Source organism: Giraffa tippelskirchi, chromosome 8 (genome assembly GCF_054371585.1).
Source record: "Giraffa tippelskirchi isolate mGirTip1 chromosome 8, T2T-mGirTip1v1.2.pri, whole genome shotgun sequence".
NCBI classification, from domain to species: Eukaryota; Metazoa; Chordata; class Mammalia; order Artiodactyla; family Giraffidae; genus Giraffa; species Giraffa tippelskirchi.
This window is the reverse complement of record NC_137282.1, coordinates 72,321,034-72,329,182: the sequence shown is the minus strand read 5'-3', so window position 1 is coordinate 72,329,182 and position 8,149 is coordinate 72,321,034.

The window sequence follows — 8,149 nt, the reverse complement described above, 5'->3', positions numbered from 1 at the left end:
CCTGACTCTGCCGCCGAGCCGGCGGTGCCCGCGTGTCCACCTGCCGGCCGGGCCTCTCGCACTCGCGATCTCTGGTGACGAGACGCCAGCGCGCGCGCGTCGCCCGCCTGGCTTGGAATCCGCCCCTCCCCCTCCTTCCCTCACTCTGCCGCCGAGCTGGCGGTGCCCGCGGGTCCACCTGCCGGCCGGTGCTCCCCTACACGCGACCTCTGGTCACGAGCCGCCAGCGCGCGCGCGTCCCCGGCTGTCTAGGTGTCTGCCCCTCCCCCCCCTTTCCTCACTCTGCCGCCGAGCTGGCGGTGCCCGCGTGTCCACCTGCCGGCCGGGCCTCCCCCACTCGCGACCTGTGCCGCCGAGCCGCCGGCGCGCGCGCATCGCCCGGCTGTCAGGGAGTCTGCCCCTCCCCCCCTCCTTCCCTAACTCGGCCGCAGAGCCGCCAGGAGCCGCGGGTCGACGAGCCCGACGGGGCTCTATCCCCTCGCCCCACTTCCCTAACTCTGTCGACGAGCTGCGGGTGCCCGCGGGTCCACCTGCGACCGGGGCTCTCCCACTCGCGACCTCGCCCGCCGAGCCGCCAGCGCGCGCCCGTCGCCCGGCTGTCAGGCTGTCTGCCCCTCCCCCGCTCCTCCCCTCACTCTGCCGCCCAGCTGGCGTTGCCCGCGGGCACCTGCCGGCCGGGCCTCTCCCACTGGCGACCTCGCCCGCCCAGCCGCCAGCGCGCGCCCGTCGCCCGCCTGGCAGTGCCCGCGGGTCGACCAGCCGGATGGGGCTCTATCCCCTCCCCCCCTTCCCTAACCCTGCCGACGAGCTGCGGGTGCCCGCGTGTCCACCTGCCGGCCTGGCCTCTCGCACTCGCGACCTCTGGTGACGAGCCGCCAGCGCGGGCGCGTCGCCCGGCTGTCGAGGTGTCTGCCCCGCCCCCCCTTTCCTCACTCTGCCGCCGAGCTGGCGGTGCCCGCGTGTCCACCTGCCGGCCGGGCCTCCCCCACTCGCGACCTGTGCCGCCGAGCCGCCGGCGCGCGCGCATCGCCCGGCTGTCAGGGAGTCTGCCCCTCCCCCCCTCCTTCCCTAACTCGGCCGCAGAGCCGCCAGGAGCCGCGGGTCGACGAGCCCGACGGGGCTCTCTCCCCTCCCCCCACTTCCCTGACTCTGCCGCCGAGCCGGCGGTGCCCGCGTGTCCACCTGCCGGCCGGGCCTCTCGCACTCGCGATCTCTGGTGACGAGACGCCAGCGCTCGCGCGTCGCCCGCCTGGCACGGAATCCGCCCCTCCCCCTCCTTCCCTCACTCTGCCGCCGAGCTGGCGGTGCCCGCGGGTCCACCTGCCGGCCGGTGCTCCCCTACACGCGACCTCTGGTCACGAGCCGCCAGCGCGCGCGCGTCGCCCGGCTGTCTAGGTGTCTGCCCCTCCCCCCCCTTTCCTCACTCTGCCGCCGAGCTGGCGGTGCCCGCGTGTCCACCTGCCGGTCGGGCCTCCTCCACTCGCGACCTGTGCCGCCGAGCCGCCGGCGCGCGCGCATCGCCCGGCTGTCAGGGAGTCTGCCCCTCTCCCCCTCCTTCCCTAACTCGGCCGCAGAGCCGCCAGGAGCCGCGGGTCGACGAGCCCGACGGGGCTCTATCCCCTCCCCCCACTTCCCTGACTCTGCCGCCGAGCTGGCGGTGCCCGCGTGTCCACCTGCCGGCCGGCCTCTCGCACTCGCGACCTCTGGTGACGAGCCGCCAGCGCGCGCGCTTCGCCCGGCTGTCGAGGTGTCTGCCCCGCCCCCCCTTTCCTCACTCTGCCGCCGAGCTGGCGGTGCCCGCGTGTCCACCTGCCGGCCGGGCCTCCCCCACTCGCGACCTGTGCCGCCGAGCCGCCGGCGCGCGCGCATCGCCCGGCTGTCAGGGAGTTTGCCCCTCCCCCCCTCCTTCCCTAACTCGGCCGCAGAGCCGCCAGGAGCCGCGGGTCGACGAGCCCGACGGGGCTCTATCGCCTCCCCCCACTTCCCTGACTCTGCCGCCGAGCCGGCGGTGCTCGCGTGTCCACCTGCCGGCCGGGCCTCTCGCACTCGCTATCTCTGGTGACGAGACGCCAGCGCGCGCGCGTCGCCCGCCTGGCTTGGAATCCGCCCCTCCCCCTCCTTCCCTCACTCTGCCGCCGAGCTGGCGGTGCCCGCGGGTCCACCTGCCGGCCGGTGCTCCCCTACACGCGACCTCTGGTCACGAGCCGCCAGCGCGCGCGCGTCGCCCGTCTGTCTAGGTGTCTGCCCCTCCCCCCCTTTCCTCACTCTGCCGCCGAGCTGGCGGTGCCCGCGTGTCCACCTGCCGGCCGGGCCTCCCCCACTCGCGACCTGTGCCGCCGAGCCGCCGGCGCGCGCGCATCGCCCGGCTGTCAGGGAGTCTGCCCCTCCCCCCCTCCTTCCCTAACTCGGCCGCAGAGCCGCCAGGAGCCGCGGGCCGACGAGCCCGACGGGGCTCTATCCCCTCCCCCCACTTCCCTAACTCTGTCGACGAGCTGCGGATGCCCGCGGGTCCACCTGCGACCGGGGCTCTCCCACTCGCGACCTCACCCGCCGAGCCGCCAGCGCGCGCCCGTCGCCCGGCTGTCAAGCTGTCTGCCCCTCCCCCGCTCCTCCCCTCAGTCTCCCGCCCAGCTGGCGTTACCCGCGGGCACCTGCCGGCCGGACCTCTCCCTCTGGCGACCTCGCCCGCCCAGCCGGCAGCGCGCGCCCGTCGCCCACCTGGCAGTGCCCGCGGGTCGACCAGCCGGACGGGGCTCTATCCCCTCCCCCCCTTCCCTAACCCTGCCGACGAGCTGCGGGTGCCCGCGTGTCCACCTGCCGGCCTGGCCTCTCGCACTCGCGACCTCTGGTGACGAGTCGCCAGCGCGCGCGCGTCGCCCGGCTGTCGAGGTGTCTGCCCCGCCCCCCCTTTCCTCACTCTGCCGCCGAGCTGGCGGTGCCCGCGTGTCCACCTGCCGGCCGGGCCTCCCCCACTCGCGACCTGTGCCGCCGAGCCGCCGGCGCGCGCGCATCGCCCGGCTGTCAGGGAGTCTGCCCCTCCCCCCCTCCTTCCCTAACTCGGCCGCAGAGCCGCCAGGAGCCGCGGGTCGACGAGCCCGACGGGGCTCTATCCCCTCCCGCCACTTCCCTGACTCTACCGCCGAGCCGGCGGTGCCCGCGTGTCCACCTGCCGGCCGGGCCTCTCGCACTCGCGATCTCTGGTGACGAGACGCCAGCGCGCGCGCGTCGCCCGCCTGGCTTGGAATCCGCCCCTCCCCCTCCTTCCCTCACTCTGCCGCCGAGCTGGCGGTGCCCGCGGGTCCACCTGCCGGCCGGTGCTCCCCTACACGCGACCTCTGGTCACGAGCCGCCAGCGCGCGCGCGTCGCCCGGCTGTCTAGGTGTCTGCCCCTCCCCCCCCTTTCCTCACTCTGCCGCCGAGCTGGCGGTGCCCGCGTGTCCACCTGCCGGCCGGGCCTCCCCCACTCGCGACCTGTGCCGCCGAGCCGCCGGCGCGCGCGCATCGCCCGGCTGTCAGGGAGTCTGCCCCTCCCCCCCTCCTTCCCTAACTCGGCCGCAGAGCCGCCAGGAGCCGCGGGTCGACGAGCCCGAGGGGGCTCTATCCCCTCCCCCCACTTCCCTAACTCTGTCGACGAGCTGCGGGTGCCCGCGGGTCCACCTGCGACCGGGGCTCTCCCACTCGCGACCTCGCCCGCCGAGCCACCAGCGCGCGCCCGTCGCCCGGCAGTCAGGCTGTCTGCCCCTCCCCCGCTCCTCCCCTCATTCTGCCGCCCAGCTGGCGTTGCCCGCGGGCACCTGCCGGCCGGGCCTCTCCCACTGGCGACCTCGCCCGCCCAGCCGCCAGCGCGCGCCCGTCGCCCGCCTGGCAGTGCCCGCGGGTCGACCTGCCGGACGGGGCTCTATCCCCTCCCCCCCTTCCCTAACCCTGCCGACGAGCTGCGGGTGCCCGCGTGTCCACCTGCCGGCCTGGCCTCTCGCACTCGCGACCTCTGGTGACGAGCCGCCAGCGCGCGCGCGTCGCCCGGCTGTCGAGGTGTCTGCCCCGCCCCCCCTTTCCTCACTCTGCCGCCGAGCTGGCGGTGCCCGCGTGTCCACCTGCCGGCCGGGCCTCCCCCACTCGCGACCTGTGCCGCCGAGCCGCCGGCGCGCGCGCATCGCCCGGCTGTCAGGGAGTCTGCCGCTCCCCCCCTCCTTCCCTAACTCGGCCGCAGAGCCGCCAGGAGCCGCGGGTCGACGAGCCCGACGGGGCTCTCTCCCCTCCCCCCACTTCCCTGACTCTGCCGCCGAGCCGGCGGTGCCCGCGTGTCCACCTGCCGGCCGGGCCTCTCGCACTCGCGATCTCTGGTGACGAGACGCCAGCGCGCGCGCGTCGCCCGCCTGGCTTGGAATCCGCCCCTCCCCCTCCTTCCCTCACTCTGCCGCCGAGCTGGCGGTGCCCGCGGGTCCACCTGCCGGCCGGTGCTCCCCTACACGCGACCTCTGGTCACGAGCCGCCAGCGCGCGCGCGTCGCCCGGCTGTCTAGGTGTCTGCCCCTCCCCCCCCTTTCCTCACTCTGCCGCCGAGCTGGCGGTGCCCGCGTGTCCACCTGCCGGCCGGGCCTCCCCCACTCGCGACCTGTGCCGCCGAGCCGCCGGCGCGCGCGCATCGCCCGGCTGTCAGGGAGTCTGCCCCTCCCCCCCTCCTTCCCTAACTCGGCCGCAGAGCCGCCAGGAGCCGCGGGTCGACGAGCCCGACGGGGCTCTATCCCCTCCCCCCACTTCCCTAACTCTGTCGACGAGCTGCGGGTGCCCGCGGGTCCACCTGCGACCGGGGCTCTCCCACTCGCGACCTCGCCCGCCGAGCCGCCAGCGCGCGCCCGTCGCCCGGCTGTCAGGCTGTCTGCCCCTCCCCCGCTCCTCCCCTCACTCTGCCGCCCAGCTGGCGTTGCCCGCGGGCACCTGCCGGCCGGGCCTCTCCCACTGGCGACCTCGCCCGCCCAGCCGCCAGCGCGCGCCCGTCGCCCGCCTGGCAGTGCCCGCGGGTCGACCAGCCGGACGGGGCTCTATCCCCTCCCCCCCTTCCCTAACCCTGCCGACGAGCTGCGGGTGCCCGCGTGTCCACCTGCCGGCCTGGCCTCTCGCACTCGCGACCTCTGGTGACGAGCCGCCAGCGCGGGCGCGTCGCCCGGCTGTCGAGGTGTCTGCCCCGCCCCCCCTTTCCTCACTCTGCCGCCGAGCTGGCGGTGCCCGCGTGTCCACCTGCCGGCCGGGCCTCCCCCACTCGCGACCTGTGCCGCCGAGCCGCCGGCGCGCGCGCATCGCCCGGCTGTCAGGGAGTCTGCCCCTCCCCCCTCCTTCCCTAACTCGGCCGCAGAGCCGCCAGGAGCCGCGGGTCGACGAGCCCGACGGGGCTCTCTCCCCTCCCCCCACTTCCCTGACTCTGCCGCCGAGCCGGCGGTGCCCGCGTGTCCACCTGCCGGCCGGGCCTCTCGCACTCGCGATCTCTGGTGAGGAGACGCCAGCGCTCGCGCGTCGCCCGCCTGGCACGGAATCCGCCCCTCCCCCTCCTTCCCTCACTCTGCCGCCGAGCTGGCGGTGCCCGCGGGTCCACCTGCCGGCCGGTGCTCCCCTACACGCGACCTCTGGTCACGAGCCGCCAGCGCGCGCGCGTCGCCCGGCTGTCTAGGTGTCTGCCCCTCCCCCCCCTTTCCTCACTCTGCCGCCGAGCTGGCGGTGCCCGCGTGTCCACCTGCCGGTCGGGCCTCCTCCACTCGCGACCTGTGCCGCCGAGCCGCCGGCGCGCGCGCATCGCCCGGCTGTCAGGGAGTCTGCCCCTCTCCCCCTCCTTCCCTAACTCGGCCGCAGAGCCGCCAGGAGCCGCGGGTCGACGAGCCCGACGGGGCTCTATCCCCTCCCCCCACTTCCCTGACTCTGCCGCCGAGCTGGCGGTGCCCGCGTGTCCACCTGCCGGCCGGCCTCTCGCACTCGCGACCTCTGGTGACGAGCCGCCAGCGCGCGCGCTTCGCCCGGCTGTCGAGGTGTCTGCCCCGCCCCCCCTTTCCTCACTCTGCCGCCGAGCTGGCGGTGCCCGCGTGTCCACCTGCCGGCCGGGCCTCCCCCACTCGCGACCTGTGCCGCCGAGCCGCCGGCGCGCGCGCATCGCCCGGCTGTCAGGGAGTTTGCCCCTCCCCCCCTCCTTCCCTAACTCGGCCGCAGAGCCGCCAGGAGCCGCGGGTCGACGAGCCCGACGGGGCTCTATCGCCTCCCCCCACTTCCCTGACTCTGCCGCCGAGCCGGCGGTGCTCGCGTGTCCACCTGCCGGCCGGGCCTCTCGCACTCGCTATCTCTGGTGACGAGACGCCAGCGCGCGCGCGTCGCCCGCCTGGCTTGGAATCCGCCCCTCCCCCTCCTTCCCTCACTCTGCCGCCGAGCTGGCGGTGCCCGCGGGTCCACCTGCCGGCCGGTGCTCCCCTACACGCGACCTCTGGTCACGAGCCGCCAGCGCGCGCGCGTCGCCCGTCTGTCTAGGTGTCTGCCCCTCCCCCCCTTTCCTCACTCTGCCGCCGAGCTGGCGGTGCCCGCGTGTCCACCTGCCGGCCGGGCCTCCCCCACTCGCGACCTGTGCCGCCGAGCCGCCGGCGCGCGCGTATCGCCCGGCTGTCAGGGAGTCTGCCCCTCCCCCCCTCCTTCCCTATCTCGGCCGCAGAGCCGCCAGGAGCCGCGGGTCGACGAGCCCGACGGGGCTCTATCCCCTCCCCCCACTTCCCTACCTCTGTCGACGAGCTGCGGGTGCCCGCGGGTCCACCTGCGACCGGGGCTCTCCCACTCGCGACCTCGCCCGCCGAGCCGCCAGCGCGCACCCGTCGCCCGGCTGTCAGGCTGTCTGCCCCTCCCCCGCTCCTCCCCTCACTCTGCCGCCCAGCTGGCGTTGCCCGCGGGCACCTGCCGGCCGGGCCTCTCCCACTGGCGACCTCGCCCGCCCAGCCGCCAGCGCGCGCCCGTCGCCCGCCTGGCAGTGCCCGCGGGTCGACCAGCCGGACGGGGCTCTATCCCCTCCCCCCCTTCCCTAACCCTGCCGACGAGCTGCGGGTGCCCGCGTGTCCACCTGCCGGCCTGGCCTCTCGCACTCGCGACCTCTGGTGACGAGCCGCCAGGGCGCGCGCGTCGCCCGGCTGTCGAGGTGTCTGCCCCGTCCCCCCTTTCCTCACTCTGCCGCCGAGCTGGCGGTGCCCGCGTGTCCACCTGCCGGCCGGGCCTCCCCCACTCGCGACCTGTGCCGCCGAGCCGCCGGCGCGCGCGCATCGCCCGGCTGTCAGGGAGTCTGCCCCTCCCCCCCCTTTCCTCACTCTGCCGCCGAGCTAGCGGTGCCCGCGTGTCCACCTGCCGGCCGGGCCTCCCCCACTCGCGACCTGTGCCGCCGAGCCGCCGGCGCGCGCGCATCGCCCGGCTGTCAGGGAGTCTGCCCCTCCCCCCCTCCTTCCCTAACTCGGCCGCAGAGCCGCCAGGAGCCGCGGGCCGACGAGCCCGACGGGGCTCTATCCCCTCCCCCCACTTCCCTAACTCTGTCGACGAGCTGCGGATGCCCGCGGGTCCACCTGCGACCGGGGCTCTCCCACTCGCGACCTCACCCGCCGAGCCGCCAGCGCGCGCCCGTCGCCCGGCTGTCAAGCTGTCTGCCCCTCCCCCGCTCCTCCCCTCAGTCTCCCGCCCAGCTGGCGTTACCCGCGGGCACCTGCCGGCCGGACCTCTCCCTCTGGCGACCTCGCCCGCCCAGCCGGCAGCGCGCGCCCGTCGCCCACCTGGCAGTGCCCGCGGGTCGACCAGCCGGACGGGGCTCTATCCCCTCCCCCCCTTCCCTAACCCTGCCGACGAGCTGCGGGTGCCCGCGTGTCCACCTGCCGGCCTGGCCTCTCGCACTCGCGACCTCTGGTGACGAGTCGCCAGCGCGCGCGCGTCGCCCGGCTGTCGAGGTGTCTGCCCCGCCCCCCCTTTCCTCACTCTGCCGCCGAGCTGGCGGTGCCCGCGTGTCCACCTGCCGGCCGGGCCTCCCCCACTCGCGACCTGTGCCGCCGAGCCGCCGGCGCGCGCGCATCGCCCGGCTGTCAGGGAGTCTGCCCCTCCCCCCCTCCTTCCCTAACTCGGCCGCAGAGCCGCCAGGAGCCGCGGGTCGA